The 15,494-nt window shown below is 41.7% G+C and overlaps 1 protein-coding gene across 1 annotated transcript in view; it reads left to right on the forward strand.

Moving 5' to 3' along the window:
- LOC124598129 (lachesin-like) overlaps window positions 1-15,494 on the forward strand; it is a 702,598-nt gene that overhangs the window by 361,764 nt on the left and 325,340 nt on the right. The window lies entirely within an intron of this gene.

Genomic DNA, 15,494 nt, shown 5'->3' on the forward strand with positions numbered 1-15,494 from the left:
TCCGAGCTGATAGTCCATGCTGCTGCCAAACGTCGTCGAACTGTTCGTGCAGATGGTTGTTGTCTTGCAGTCGTCCCCATCTGTTGACTCAGGGATCGAGACGTGGCTGCACGATCCGTTACAGCCATGCGGATAAGATGCCTGTCATCTCGACTGCTAGTGATACCAGGCCGTTGGGATCGAGCACGGCGTTCCGTATTACCCTCCTGAACCCACCGATTCCATATTCTGCTAACAGTCATTGGATCTCGACGAAAGCGAGCAGCGATGTCGCGATACGATAAAACGCAATCGCGATAGGCTACAATCCGACCTTTATCAAAGTCGGAAACGTGATGGTACGCATTTCTCCTCCTTACACGAGGCATCACAACAACGTTTCATCAGGCAATGCCGGTCAACTGCTGTTTATGTATGAGAAATCGGTTGGAAACTTTCCTCATGTCAGCACTTTGTAGGTGTCGCCACCTGCGCCAACCTTGTGTGAATGCTCTGTAAAGCTAATAATTTGCATATCACAGCATCTTCTTCCTGTCGGTTGAGTTTCGCGTCTGTAGCACGTCATCTTCGTGGTGTAGCAATTTTAATGGCCAGTAATGAAATTACCTTCCCAATGGTTTGTTGCGGCCCGTCACGAGTTCTTTTCTTCTGCCGACCCCTTCAACTCAGAGTAACTCTCGCACTTCAGGCCCTCACTTATGCGTTCCAGTTTCTGTCTTCCGCTTCAGCTTTTACCCCCCGCAGCTCCCCCTACTCCCTTGGAAATTATTCCCACATGTCCTCTCGTCCTGTCCCTTCTTCTTATCAGTGTTTGCCTTATGGTCCCTTCTTAGCCGATTCCGAGCAGAACCTACTCATTCCGTATCAGTCCAAATAATTTTCACCAATCTTCTGTAGCACCATATCTCAAAACGCTTTGATTCTCTCCTGTTCCGGTTGTCCTACAGTCCATAATTCACTACCATACAACACTGTGCTCCTAACGTACATTCTAAGATATTTCTCCCTCAAATTAAGGCATATGTTTGATACTAGTAGACTTATTTTCGTCAAGGATGCGTTCTTTGCTTTTTATGTCTATCTTGCTTCGTCCATCATGGGTTGTTATGTTCCCTAGGTAGTAGAATTAGTTAACTTCGTGATGACAAATTTTGATGCTAAGTTTCTTGGTATTCTCTTTCCTGCTTACTTCTCATTACTCACTTATCTCTTCTGTTTACTCTCAATCCATATTGTGCACTTACTGGAATCTTCGTTCCGTTCAACAGATCTAACTCTTCTTCACTTTCAGTGAATCTTATCATCGACACCCTCTCACTCTGAATTTTAACCCCACTGTTATACTTTCCTTTTATTTCCGTAGTTCCCAGTTTGATGTATAAATTCAATACTAGGGGTGAAACACTGCATCCCTGTGTCGCCCTCTGTTTAATGCAAACACTTCGTTCTTGGTGTTCCAATCATGTTGTTCCCTCTTGGCCCCTGGATACATTGTATGTCACCGGTCGTTACCCGTAGTTTAGTCATATTTTCCTCAGAATTTAGAAGATCTCGCACCATTTTAAACTGTCAAACGCTTTTCCCACGTCGACAAATTCTATGAAAGTCTCTTGATTTTTCTACAGTCTTTGTTCCATTATGAACCGTAACATCAGAACTGTCTCTCTGGTGCTTTTACCTCTCATATAGCCAAACCCATAGTCATCAAACACATCCTGTAATTTCTTTTCCATTCATCTGTATATTATTCTTGTCAACAACTTGGGTGCATGAGATTTTAAGCTGATTGTGGGATAATTCTCGTACTTGTCGACTCCTGCAATCTTCGGAACTGAACGGACGATGTTTTTCCGAAAGTCTGATGCTATGCCGCCAGTCTCATAGATTCTACACCCAACTTGAATATTTGTTTGGTTACCATTTCTCCCAACGAAATTCTGATACAACTTTACCTATCCTAAATGTCTTCTTTAATATCAAGTCTTCGAAATCACTACTCCTTTTACTGTCACGGCAACAGACAAATCCTCGCCTACATAGAGGCCTTTAATGTACTCTTTCCAGATATTCGCTCTCTCCTCTGCGTTCGACTCTTAATACTTTCGCTCTCTCTTTTACTTTTACCAACAGTTTTTTTGACTTTTGTCTATGCTGAATAGTCCTCTGTGATAACTTCTTCTTCGATTTCCTCACATTTGTACCTGCGTCCACTTTGCCTTGGCTTCCCTGCACTTCCTGTTTATTTCATCAGTAAGGGATTAATATTGCTAAATTCCAGTCGTTCCCGGAACATTTTTGTACTTCCTTCTTTCTTCCATCAATTTGAGTATTTCCTCTGTAACCCAAGGTTTATATGCAGTTACTTTCCTAGGACACATGTTTGTCTTTCAAACATCTGTGGTTGCTCTTTTGTTAGATGTCGACTCTTGAAATCAACTGGCTACTGTTGCATTGCTTATCGCTGTATCCACATCTCTAACGAAGTTCAAACGCGTCTCATAATTCCTCAAAACTTTAGTATCCCATTTCCTTTCACATTGATTCTTGCTCACGATCTTCCAAAACTTCGGTTTACTCTTCATCATTACTAAATTGTGATCTGAGTTTATATTTGGATCTGAATCCACTTCACAATCCAGTGTCTGACTTCGAAGTCTCTGTCTGACCATGATGAAATCCAGCTGGAATCTTCCCGTACCCCCAGGCCTTTTCTAAGTATAACTCTTCCTCTTGTGGTTCTGGGTAGAGGGTTCATCACACCACCTTCGCACTAATTCTCTATTATTCCGCTATCGAACAGCGTGCGGAAAGAACGAACATCTACTTTTTCTCTGATTTCCCTTAATTTATTATAATGATCGTTACTCCCTCTGTAGGTCGACCACAAAAAAATATTTTGGCACTCGGAGGACAAAGTTGGTGAAATCCGCTGCAACAAAAAGCACCTTTGTTTTAATTATGTCCACCCCAAATACTGTATCAACTCCGTTACACTCTATCCCCTACTTCCCGACAATACAGAAAGTGCCACCCTTCTTTGAAATTCCTGGGTGTGTCCGTTAATCCTATCTGGTAAAGCTCCCACACCGCACAACAGTATTCCAAAAGGCGACGGACAAGCGTAGTTTAAGCAGTCTCTGTAATAAACATTTTATCTGTTCTTCCAGTAAAACGCAGTTTTTGGTTCGCCTTCCACGAAACTTTTTCTACGTATTCTTTCCAATTTAAGCTGTTCGTAATTCTAATTCCTAGATATTTAGAAGAATTTACGCGCTTTAGATGTGATTGATTAATTGTGTAACTGAAGTTTAATGGATTCCTTTTAGCACTCATGTGGATGACATGACACTTTTCATCATTAAGGGTCAATTTGCAATTTTCGGACCATGTAGATATCTTATCTAAATCGTTTTGCAGCTGCTCAGATTGTCTCCCTAAACCGTTAATATACACTACTGGTCATTAAAATTGCTACACCACGAAGATGACATGCTACAGATGTGAAATTTAACCGACAGGAAGAAGATGCTGTGATATACAAATAATTGGCTTTTCAGAGCATTCACACAAGGTTGGCGCCGGTGGCGATACCTACAACGTACTGACATGACGAACGTTTCCAACCAATTTCTCATACACAAACAGCAGTTGACCGGCGTTGCCTGGTGAAACGTTGTTGTGATGCCTCATGTAAGGAGGAGAAATGCGTACCATCACGTTTCCGAATTTGATAAAGATCGGATTTTAGCCTATCACGAATGCGGTTTATCGTATCGCGGCATTGTTGTTCGCGTTGGTCGAGATCCAATGACTGTCAGCAGAATATGGAATTGGTGGGTTCAGGAGGGTAATACGGAACGCCGTGCTGGATCCCAACGACCTCGTATCACTAGCGGTCGAGATGACAGGCATCTTATCCGCATGGCTGTAACGGATCGTGCAGCCACATCTCGATTCCTGAGTCAACAGATGGGGAAGTTTGCAAGACAACAACCATCTCCACGAACAGTTCGACGACGTTGCAGCAGCATGGACTATCAGCTCGGAGACTTTGACGCTGCATGACAGACAGGACCGCTTTCGATGGTGTACTCAACGACGAACCTGGGTGCACAGTGGCATAACGTCATTTTTTCGGATGAATCCAGGTTCTGTTTGCAGCATCATGATGGTCGCATCCGTGTTTGGCGACATCGCGGTGAACGCACATTTGAAGCGTGTATTCGTCATCGCCATACTGGCGTATCACATGGCGTGATGGTATGGGGTGCCATTGGTTACACGTCTCGGTCACCTCTTATTCGCGTTTACAGCACTTTGAACAGTGGACGCTACATTTTAGATGTGTTACGACCCGTGGCTCTACCCTTCATTCGATCCCTGCGAAATCCTACATTTCAGAAGGGTAATGCACGACCACATGTTGCAGGTCCTGTACTGGCCTTTCTGGATACAGAAAATGTTCGACTGCTGCCATGGCCAGCACATTCTCCAGATCTCTCACGAATTGAAAACGTCTGGTCAATGGTGGCCGAGCAACTGGCTCGTCATAATACGCCATTCACAACTCTTGATGAACTGTGGTATCGTGTTGAAGCTGCATGGGCAGCTGTACCTGTACACGCCATCCAATCTGTGTTTCACTCAATGTCCAGGCGTATCAAGGCCATTATTACGGCCAGAGGTGGTTGTTCTGGGTACTGATTTCTCAGGATCTATGCACCCAAATTGCGTGAAAATGTAATCACATGTCAGTTCTAGTATAACATATTTGTCAAATGAATACCCGTTTATAATCTGCATTTCTTCTTGGTGCAGCAATTTTAATGGCCAGTAGTGTAGATAAGGATCTCCAGAGAGCCATGACACTACCTCGGAGAAAGAAATGAAATTTTTTGACGCTTCTCCACAAAAAAGTTTTTTATTTGTTTTTTCTTTTATAGAAAACTGGAAAAATGAATACCCGGGGAACGCTGGGTTTGTCACTTAATATGCAAGTATGCTATATGTGCAGGTGTTAAAAAAGAACAATAAAAATAGAGGACCATAAGCGAAATGCTCGATTAGGAAAGGTATAGGACAGGGATCCAGTCCTCTCGTCTACGGGTCAATCTGTTTATCAAAGAAGAAGTGGCGGAAATAAAAGTCAGGTTCAGAGGTGAGATTAAAATTCAGCATGAAAGATTATCGATGATTATATTAGCTGATGACATCGTTATCGTCTTTGAAAGCGAAGAAGAATTACAGGACATAATTAAGGGAATGGTCAGTTTATTGATCACAGAATATGGATTGAGAGTGAAAGAAGGAAGACGAAAGTAATGAGAAGTAGCAGAAACATTAGTAGGTAAGTTAGCAAGTTTGGGCTTGCAAAGAAAACCAAGTGAAGGAAATCCGCTACCTCAGAAAAACGTACTTATGATGGACGAAGCGAGAATGACGTAAAGAGAAGACTAGGACAGATGACGAGGGCGTACATGTTAAAAATAAGTTTGCTAGTATTATTGCCTTTAATTTGAGCAAGAAATTTCTGAAAATGTATGCTTGAAGAACAGCAGCGTGTGATAGTGAATCATGCACCGTGGGAAGCCATAGAAAAAGACAATCGAAGGGATTGAGATGTAGTGCTTCAAAACGACGTTGATAATTTAAGAAATGACAATACTGTCCCCGAATTCGACGAGGAAAAATGTATGTAGAAAACACTGACAAGAAGATGGCACAGGATGTGTTAAGACATCAGGGAATAACTTCCATGGTACTAGAGGAAGCTACAGATTGCAAAAGCTGTAGTGGAAGACAGGGACTGGAATATATCCAATGAATAATTGAGGACTTCGGTTGCAAGCGCTGTTCTAAGATGAAGAGACTGACACAGGAGACGAATTCGTGACGGGCCATATCAAACCTGTCAGAAGACGAATACCCCTCTCCCCTGATCACACACACGTACATAAAAAAACACCGTGTCTGGTGCCCTCAGGAAGTAAAACTAGTAGAGAACGTCTAAAGAAAGGGGCTGAAATACGCCACGGTTCTTGCTACACCTCCTGTTCGCCAACGAAAGAGGAAAGTGAGTAAATTATTGTGTTACTACTAGCAACCTCCGTCACACACAGTAAGATGATCTGTTGACTACATCTGTAGATGTAAGTTACTTAGATTTAAATTTGATGTTAGTGTGTCTTATAAAAATGTCTCGGAGCTGTGTATTCATTTACATGTTACCTTCCTTAACATTTATCTAGGTCGTATTTCACAGCATTATCCAAACAGAAACAGAGGTCGATAGTACATAATTATAAGTTACGAGTCTGACAGACCTAATTTTTCCCAATCATATTTTTTCATAGATTTACCATTTTTAAAATGTTCTATGTGTTAAGGGTGATATTTTAGTTCTTTCAGTATGAAACATCAATATTAGTGTTATTTAAGTTTTGTTTACTCAGAATTAATTGATTTTTTCATAAACAGTTACAGAATTAATCTTCAGCTACAATAAATCGCAATAATTGTGTAATAACCAACAAAAATATCTGGCATGCCACCTTGTTTTCCAAATGTATTGGCGCTAACTATTTCTCGTCATCTTCCGGTATATTGTCACAGTCATCATTATCATCATCATCATCACTACTCTCACTTGCTACCAACCTATTACCAATGTCGTTTCTTCTCTGATCATCTTCTCACATCGCCATTATGAAACGAGAATCCGCATCTGAGTAATCATTTTCCAGCTCGTATTCATTATGGCTCTCCATGCAATCACTCAGGAAGATTCTTTCCAAAGATGGCATCACTGTACCGTATTCTCTCATTCCTTGGGCCTCTTGTAGATTTACGAAGTACGTCAGAAGTATTATCCGTCGTGGCGTCTTCTAAACCGTACAAAAAATCACAAAATAAAAGGGAATAATAGAAAGAATAAATTAAATGTAGTGCGAAACATCTTGTCAGACCGAGCCATTTAAAAAGTAATACGAAACAAAAGATGGACAGACCTGTACGTTTTATGATATTTACATACATATACGCGACAACGAGAAGCCACAAAGTGAACTGAAATGATTCTCTAACGTAAATGATTTGTCACTGAGAAGATACTGTGGAGGGTATAGCGGCAAATAGATCAGTGTTGCTGCATTACGCATTTAAGAAACGTTACAGGTCTCTAAGACCGATGTTTCACTTTAGAGCTTCAGTACTTACACACAATGGCAAAGGCTCGCTGCAATTGTGGCAGATCGTTGGTTCACAGCTTCATAGTACGATGCGATTTGCAATCAAGACGAATGTTAATCGTAAGTGAGACTTAACTTCAGTTGCTCGCTACTGCGAGATGAAGAGATTGGCAATAGAGAGGAAATTGTGGTGGGCTGCAAGAAACCAGTCAAATGTAAAAGAAAAGTAAATCAAGACACATGTTTGTGGCATTAAGGAGTACAATTCACACAGCTTCTGCAATTCATTTGAGTGAGGTCCTACCTGGAACTGCAGCAGTCTGATTATTGCATCCGAAGTATTATAGAACATGTCGATGGTGAGATGTCAGCTGTACAGTTCATAGATGACATCTTCAACTTTTGTAGTCCTGTCTTCCTCAGTTGCGTGTAATATTACGGTATATTGATAATTTTTACTTATGGACCGTCTGACAGCAACTGAATAAAACACAATTTTAGTGCCATACGCGTTCGCCTTTATTTTCTGCAAGGCATCATCAGTGGCCTGGAATATGAACATATGTTTGCTATTTACATTTTTGTCACTGTGGCTATAAGTTATAAATAGTTCTGGTGGTTGGTATTTCCTATTAAGTAGTAATGTTTTGAACTGTATTTACAGATTGCTTGGACAATTTCTTACATATTATGCTCCTGTTGCATTTTTGGTGTTGTTCTTCTTCTGATGAAGGACAATTTGCGATCTTTTCCCACATTCCACAGCACTATGAACTGACCGCTTGTTTCAATGCAATGTTTTGGTTTCTGTTGCTGACTGTCAAATGTTTTTGTCAAAGATCGAATGTTATTGCCAAACTTTCGAGTATAATTATTGAAGTATCTGTGATCTGTTCGTGTATGCATTTGTGTGTGCGTTTGTGTGTGTGTGTGTGTGTGTGTGTGTGTGTGTGTGTGTGTGTGTGTATGTGTTTTGGTGTGATGTAATTTTTTTGTGCTGTGTGTGTGTGTGTTTTGGTGTGATTCAATTTTTTTGTGCTGTGTGTGTGTGTGTGTGTGTGTGTGTGTGTGTGTGTGTCCAGATGATGAAGGGGGAAGAGTTTTTCTGTTTTATCTTGTTATTTCCTTTATTAAGTGTAGTAGGGAGCCTGTGGTGATGTGTGTTTGTTCATTTATCACGTGTTTGTATACTGCTATGGCTTTCTGGATGTGGAAATTTTCTTGCGTTTGTATAAGATGTTTGTCATGGTTGCTTATTCTCATTATTTTTGTTTCTTGTTCCATGTTTGTAGGATGATGGTTATGGTGTTTTAAATGTTTTGAAAATGTGGAATGGTTTGTTTCATACTTCTAACATCTGATATGTTCTTTGTATCATGTTTCAAAATTCCTGCGTCTCATGCATATGTATACTTGCATCGCAACTTTGACATTCAAGTTTATATATTCCTGACTGTTGGAATTTGACCCTGTTGGTAGCAGGCTGGCTTAGGTATGATTGGAAGGGTTTACCCAGGCTTATATGCTATTTTGAAGCCCTGTCTCTTTAGGATGTTTGCAACTCTGTGTGTTAGTTTATGTGTGTAGGTCATGGTGTACCATCTGGTTCTTTTCTGTGTGATGTTGTCATTGTGTGTGTTTGTTGAGTGTGTTTGTAAGTTTTCAGTCAGTGTCACGCCACTCTCTCACTTCAGTAACACTGTCAGATCAATATTCATATTATAGTTCATGATCTCGATGTTCCCCAGTATTACATTTGGTATATGTGGTTTATTACTTTTATACATGAGGAAATTTTGGGCAAAATGTTCATATAACTCCATGTGTAGCCTCTAGAGAACTTGTACCCGATGGTTCATGTGGAGGTGAAGGAGTCCATAGTAAAGGTGAAGGATAACTCGGTCAGCTGTGCTAGTGATTCTGGGAAGAAGCGCTCTGTAGATTGTACCTGCAAAGGGATTTCATGCTGTGGCACTCCCCGCATTCCAGTTAGGGTCAGAGCAGAAGGGCGCCAGTTTGCAAAACATTTTACCTGGGCCAGGCAACAGTCCACCGCGAAGATAGCCATTTTGGCGGAAAAAGCCATTTAAGAGAGACTTCTGTAATCTGAGCTTTTGTGTAAACGGTGGGCAGATCATAAAACTCCGGGCGTTCTTATGTTAGAAGCTGGGACGATGCACACAGAGCAGCTGGCGCACGTCTTTAGTGGAGCCAAGAGTGTAACTCCCCTAACGCCAGTAGGCTAGGAAGTCACCAGGTTCTTTTAGCGAGCGGTAAAAACATGTATTTGTTGGGCATGACTGTCTGTGAAGCTTAAGAGCCTGCTTTCAGTACATGGAAATGGTCAGCCGGGTAAGATTACGTCTCTCCATAAACGAGGGACTATGGTCCCGTCTAAGTAGAGGTGTTTTGGCGAAACATGGCCATGCTTATAATGAGAACGACACCTCCCTAATCTAAAATCTTCTTTTCTCAGACAAGAGAGATTCTGAGTCGCTGATTGGCTCCTCTCAATATACACTGCTGGCCACCGTAAATGCAACACCAAGAAAGACAAGAGGTAGCACAACAAAATTTATTTTGTAGATAACATGTTGACCAAGTATGAAATGATTACGTTTATAGACGTCTGTGACATGTGGTTCCTGCCAGAATCAGTAGCCAGAGTAGCCGCCATTGTTGGAGATCACCGCTGCCACATGTCTCGGCATTGAGTCAAAGAGACGTTGGATGTGTTCCTGGGGTACAGCAGCCCAAGCAGCTTCCACACGTTGCCAAAGATCATTTGGTGTGGCAGCTGGGGATGTAATCTGGGTCACTCGTTGAGCAACCATGGACCACATGTTTTCTATCGGCGAAAGATCCGGAGAGCGAGCCGGTCAGGGAAGCACTTCAATCTGGTTATTGACAAAGAACCTTTGGACAATGCGTGCCACGTGTGGTCGCGCATTATCCTGTTGAAATATGGCTGTGGGCGAGCCCTGAAGGTAAGGAAGGACAACTGGCTCCAGCACCTCGGATATGTAGCGCCGGTTATTTAAAGTACCGGCAATGCGTACTAGAGGCGTGCGAGAGTAATATCCAATACCGCCCTATACCATAATACCTGGTGCAAGACCAGTGTGGCGGTGCATAATGCAGCTGTCCAGCATCCTCTCTCCACGGTGTCTCCACACTCGAATCCGACCATCGTGGTGCTGCAGACAGAAGCGTGCCTCGTCAGTAAAGACAATGTTACTCCATTCTGCCGTCCACATCCGTCTGTCATCACACCATTGGCGACGGAGACGTCTGTGGTTCCTCGTCAATGGTAGACGAAGCAATGGACGTCTTGCGGACAGACCACTCTGCTGTAAACGGCGTCGAATGGTACGCGCAGACACTGGATGATGCGTTACAGACGCAATGTGCTGTGCTATGATTCGGGGCGTCACTGAGCGATCCGTCACTGCCATGCGCACAATTTGCCTATCAGCACGTGCAGTGGTGCACCGAGGTGAATGCGATCGACCACGTCGGTCCGTCGTACCCTCCTGCATCCAACGGTCACATATCCGCATTACAGTTGTTTGGTTTCGTCCAACACGACTAGCGATTCCTCTGTATGATAATCCAGAATCTCGGTAAGCCACTATCCTTCCTCTGTCGAACTCGGATACTTGATCAAACGATGTTCGCTGCTGTCTGCGAGGCATAACTGATCGTCTTGTGAAACAACCACAAGGTAAACACACGTGCCGAACGTACACTCGTCGAAATCGCCAAGCCTTAAATGGCGCTATGAGGTGGCGCCACAGGCGCGCGTGATATGCGTCTGCGCTGAAATTCTAATCAGTTGCATATCTCATCGCTGCAAACCCATGGTGTAAATTTCACTTGATTCGGATGCTTCCTTCAGGGTGTTGCATTTACGGTGGCCAGCAGTGTATGTACAGCACAGACATGCTCCCCCAGTGTGGGAAGCCCAGACCAACAAAACAGTTGTGAGGGGAGATTCAGTGAGCAGAGGATAGTTCGATCGGTTTTTAAAATATGGAGCCGGTTTCGCTTTTGCTGATTCAGCTCCCGTACAGACGCTTGGTGGAAAGTGGTGGCGATTCTTTGCCTGCTTCATCTTGTGGTCCTCTCCTGGTGAGAACTTCAGGTCTTTCCCCAGTGGGTGAGACTTGTGGTCTGTAACTAGTGGTGGACTAGAATCAGTGACAGTTTCCAACTGTCCTGTCAGTGGAACTGCGTATCATCCCGGACGTATCGTGTGTCACGAGGATGAACTTATCTGTCCTGAGTAGGCCGCCTGACGTTTGAAAATTCCAGCAATCACCGTCGTGCCTGAGAGTGAAATTGGGTTAGCCAGACCAGCGAACGGGTGCACCTCACATTGAAATCTTCTGGGATTTCAGGGTTCTAACAGGGAAGTTTCCCACGTTCTAATAATCAGAACGCCAGTCTGCGTAGTCTGCAAATTTTCGTGGATGCGTCAGAACAGCTGCCGCAGTGTGCCACTCGTCGCCCACAGTGCACCGACTTCTGCTGTTGCCTGAATCAAGATGAAAGGGTAATGTACTGCTGCACTGGCGTAGGGTTGTTAAATGATATTCACAGCTCCCTGTTCTACGTGAACCATAGTTTGTGGTGTACGTGGTCGTAGTTGATTCCATTTGATAGAGCTGCGCCTCACAGTGCATTCATGTAAACAAAGTCGAACTGCGTTGTAAAAGGGATTAATCCAGGGGAGCATTTGTACAGCTTCCACCATAATGAATGTTTTGGCAACCAAGCACCATCCCTTTTCTGACTTATGATTGTCATTTTTTTTAAGACTGACCAACTCACTGTAGCTATAAAAGGATTAGTAAAATGTTTCATCATTTTTGTACACTTAAGTACATCACTGTTCTCATTCATAGTCCCTCAATTATTCACTGCTTTTATTTCATTGTGGTGATACATTGCTACACCAGAAATTCACTGTCAAGTATTACTCAATTAATTAATTCGATTATTAATTTGAGTTCTGAAAGTGACTGCAGACATAGGCAGCAAAAGTGCCATGAAGAGATTCACTAATTTTATATGTAAAAAATTAATGATTTAGCTCACGATTTGAATATAATACTTTCCTTTATGTAAAGATAATAACGTTTAGAATGACTCAGACAGATATTTATGATAAAGCAAGTGACGGCTTGCAAAGTGCCATCTGTAAGTGGTGCTTTCATGACAGTGGGGGGCCGATGACCTCGCTGTTTGGCCCCCTTCCCCCAACCAATCAACCAACCAACCAACCAACCAACCATGACGGTTGTGATGGTTTTGACAGACATTTAGATGAAGGTCTTGCTCGAAATAGGTAAATAAATGAAGCTTTACCAACTGATGACCTCTTGTTAACAATGGCAAAAAGCCATGATAAGGGCGTGCTTAGAATGTCTCTACCAATGTTAGAGATTATCTGTCCTATTATATTTTGGTATTGAGCGAGTGAACAATAACAGCTTTTATGCCTGCACACGCTCCATAATCTCTCTCTTCCTGTACTCATAATATCTACCCGAGATATACGACTGTACTTAGGAACGGTTTTTATATAGCGATTCTTGACATTTTCTCTAGAGTTCCGCAAAAGCAATATTATTTGCCACAGATTATAATTCAAATCCTCCTAGCACCTTCTCTCTACTTTCGTGTGTGCAATACCGACTTGTTACAGTATTAATAGGGCGTCTCTTAATTGCTATAGACTTGTTCGCACCAGCGTCTTGTAAGCAAGTTTCTTTTGAGATACACAGCGATTTCCAGAACTCATCCAAAAAATAAATTTCCATTTGTCTTCACTTCTGTAGGTTTTAAGTGTTCCTTTCATTTCATATTGCTGCGACAGGTGTCGTTGTGATTTTCAGTCTCAAGGCTTGTTCGACGCAGTTCTTCATCCTAGTTTATGATGCGCAAGGTTCTTCACCTCTGTAAAAGTACTGCAATAGACACCTGTTTGGTTGCGGTTGCTTATTGTATTCAAATCATAGTACCCTTCCACAATTTTTTCATAATGCCTTCTTTGAAATTACTTGCTCCATAAATTAATTGTTCCCCTGTTATACTCAGTACATCCCCATCAGTATGAATCATAAACATTCAAGGAATGAGGCGTGGTATAAAATTTCAACATTAATCCTCTGCCTTTATGTTACGGCCATTATCTCGCACTAACCCACATTTTGGCGTATTGGAATGTGAGGCGTCAAGCCCGATCTACACTGTAATCTCTGAGTACAGTTACCCTGGCTATTCTCCCGCGGCCAAACGGATTTTCTGAGTGAATCAAACGTTTCGACACCGAATGCAAAAGACAACTTCAGGGGATATTGTAGTTTCGATTTACTGCATAAGTGGCACAAAACTGACTTAAATAATATGTGGTAGGGAGATATATCACGATACGAGACCTGACGACACCTTCTGAAATTCCAGTGCAGTCGGCCATTGTTGGTTGTTGCCTTCCACACACTGCAGCTATCATCACAAGGTGTTTCAGTTATGTGAATGTATCACCAACTTCTCCTTCTGAAACTAAGAAAATTGTAGAGTCTCTCAAAAATTAAAACTCTTCTGATTTTGATGGTGTTCTACATATTAATTCATCCAATGTAGTCCAGGTACATAATTCTCACTGCAGAGATATGATGTTTAGGGTTCCCCAAGGCTCAATCTTAGGTCCATTATTGTTCACAAATTTGTAAACGATCTTCTGTCTAATATACAATCAGAAGAATTAGTTCTTTTTGCAAATGACACTAGTATTGCAATCAACACTAATACTGTACCCAATCCAAGCATATCTACGGAAAGAGAAGAAATAGGAAACGCTCTTAAATATATCATTCACAAGATATTCAAAAGAAAAGACACAACATATTCCACTCATCACATCTAGGGGCCTACAACAATGAAAGTGTAACCCATGGCGAAGAAATAATAAATAGGGTGTAAACTTCAAAATTCTTACAAGCCATATTGACGAGGTTTTAAATCAGAAAAGCACATTTTGGAACACCTAAAACAACTCAGTTCACACACATTTGCACTTAGAATCACTGCAAATCTTGGGAAGAAGTAAATCAGTAAGTCCACATTTTGCATATTTTCGCTCAATAATATTGTGTGGAATAATGTTCTTGGGCAACCCATCATTAAGAAAAAAAGTCTTTATTACCCAAAAATGCCTGCTGTAACAATAAATATTATGTGGGGTCGCCCACGGTCGTCTTGTAGACATCTGTTAAAGAAGTTGGGCATTATGACTACCACTTCACAGTATATTTATTCCCCCATGAAGTGTGTTGTAAATAATCCACTCTAGTTTAGAAGGCACAATGATGCACACAATTACAATACCAGAGCGAGAAATGACAGTCCTTATTCCACATTAAGGTAGTCATTAGCACAAAATAGGTTGCACAATGTTGCAACAAAAAATTTTTATCACTTATCCAGTGACAGCAAAAGAAAATTTGAAGACAAACTACGAAAGTTTCCTCTTGACAACTCCCATTCGCTAGAAGAATGTCCGTTACTGTAATACATAGAGATTACTAAGTCACGTCTGTATATCCACCTTCTTATTGTAAAAAAAAAAAAAAAGTTAAAACTTTGAACTGTTTAGAATGCAAGTGTATGTATAAATTAATTACCGGTATGAATGTAAAACGACTCGTTCCGCATCATTACGATCTATAGGGCAAAGTGATCCATGGAACTTGAAACTGACTGACTAATTACATTAACACTGTTCAATAGCGGAAGACTGATAATATTGACTTAAACATATTGTTACTTACGATTGAAATTAGTGTCGTATTTCTTTATGGAGCACTTGATCTGCTCATGGCCTCCAGGATCTGGGTCTTACGGTTGGAATCCTCTAGTTTCCCTATCGCAAATTGTGTTCCGCTACAATTGATTCTTGTTTAACTCCCATTCGACTGTTGCCTTTGTATCGTTCTTTTCGTTCTCCATAGTTTTCTTTTTAGCACACACACCTGTTCACGGCTACTCAGTATTCTATGTAGCGAACTTCTTTTCCAGCAGTTGAGGCCATACGTGTGTAACCTAAAAAATTACCATGTATTTCTCGTGGGTTTTTCTTAAAGCAGTGACATACCGTTACTGTAAGATGCTCCAAAGAAGGTCAATGACATCTTTAATTAAGAGCAAAAGACTTTGGATTCCAGAGGCTAGTGTCATTTCTTCCAGACGATCTTATCTCCCTTCGTAACATAGCACTGCCCATAGACGCTACTTCTCACCCAA

This window comes from Schistocerca americana, chromosome 1, assembly GCF_021461395.2.
Source record: "Schistocerca americana isolate TAMUIC-IGC-003095 chromosome 1, iqSchAmer2.1, whole genome shotgun sequence".
NCBI classification, from domain to species: Eukaryota; Metazoa; Arthropoda; class Insecta; order Orthoptera; family Acrididae; genus Schistocerca; species Schistocerca americana.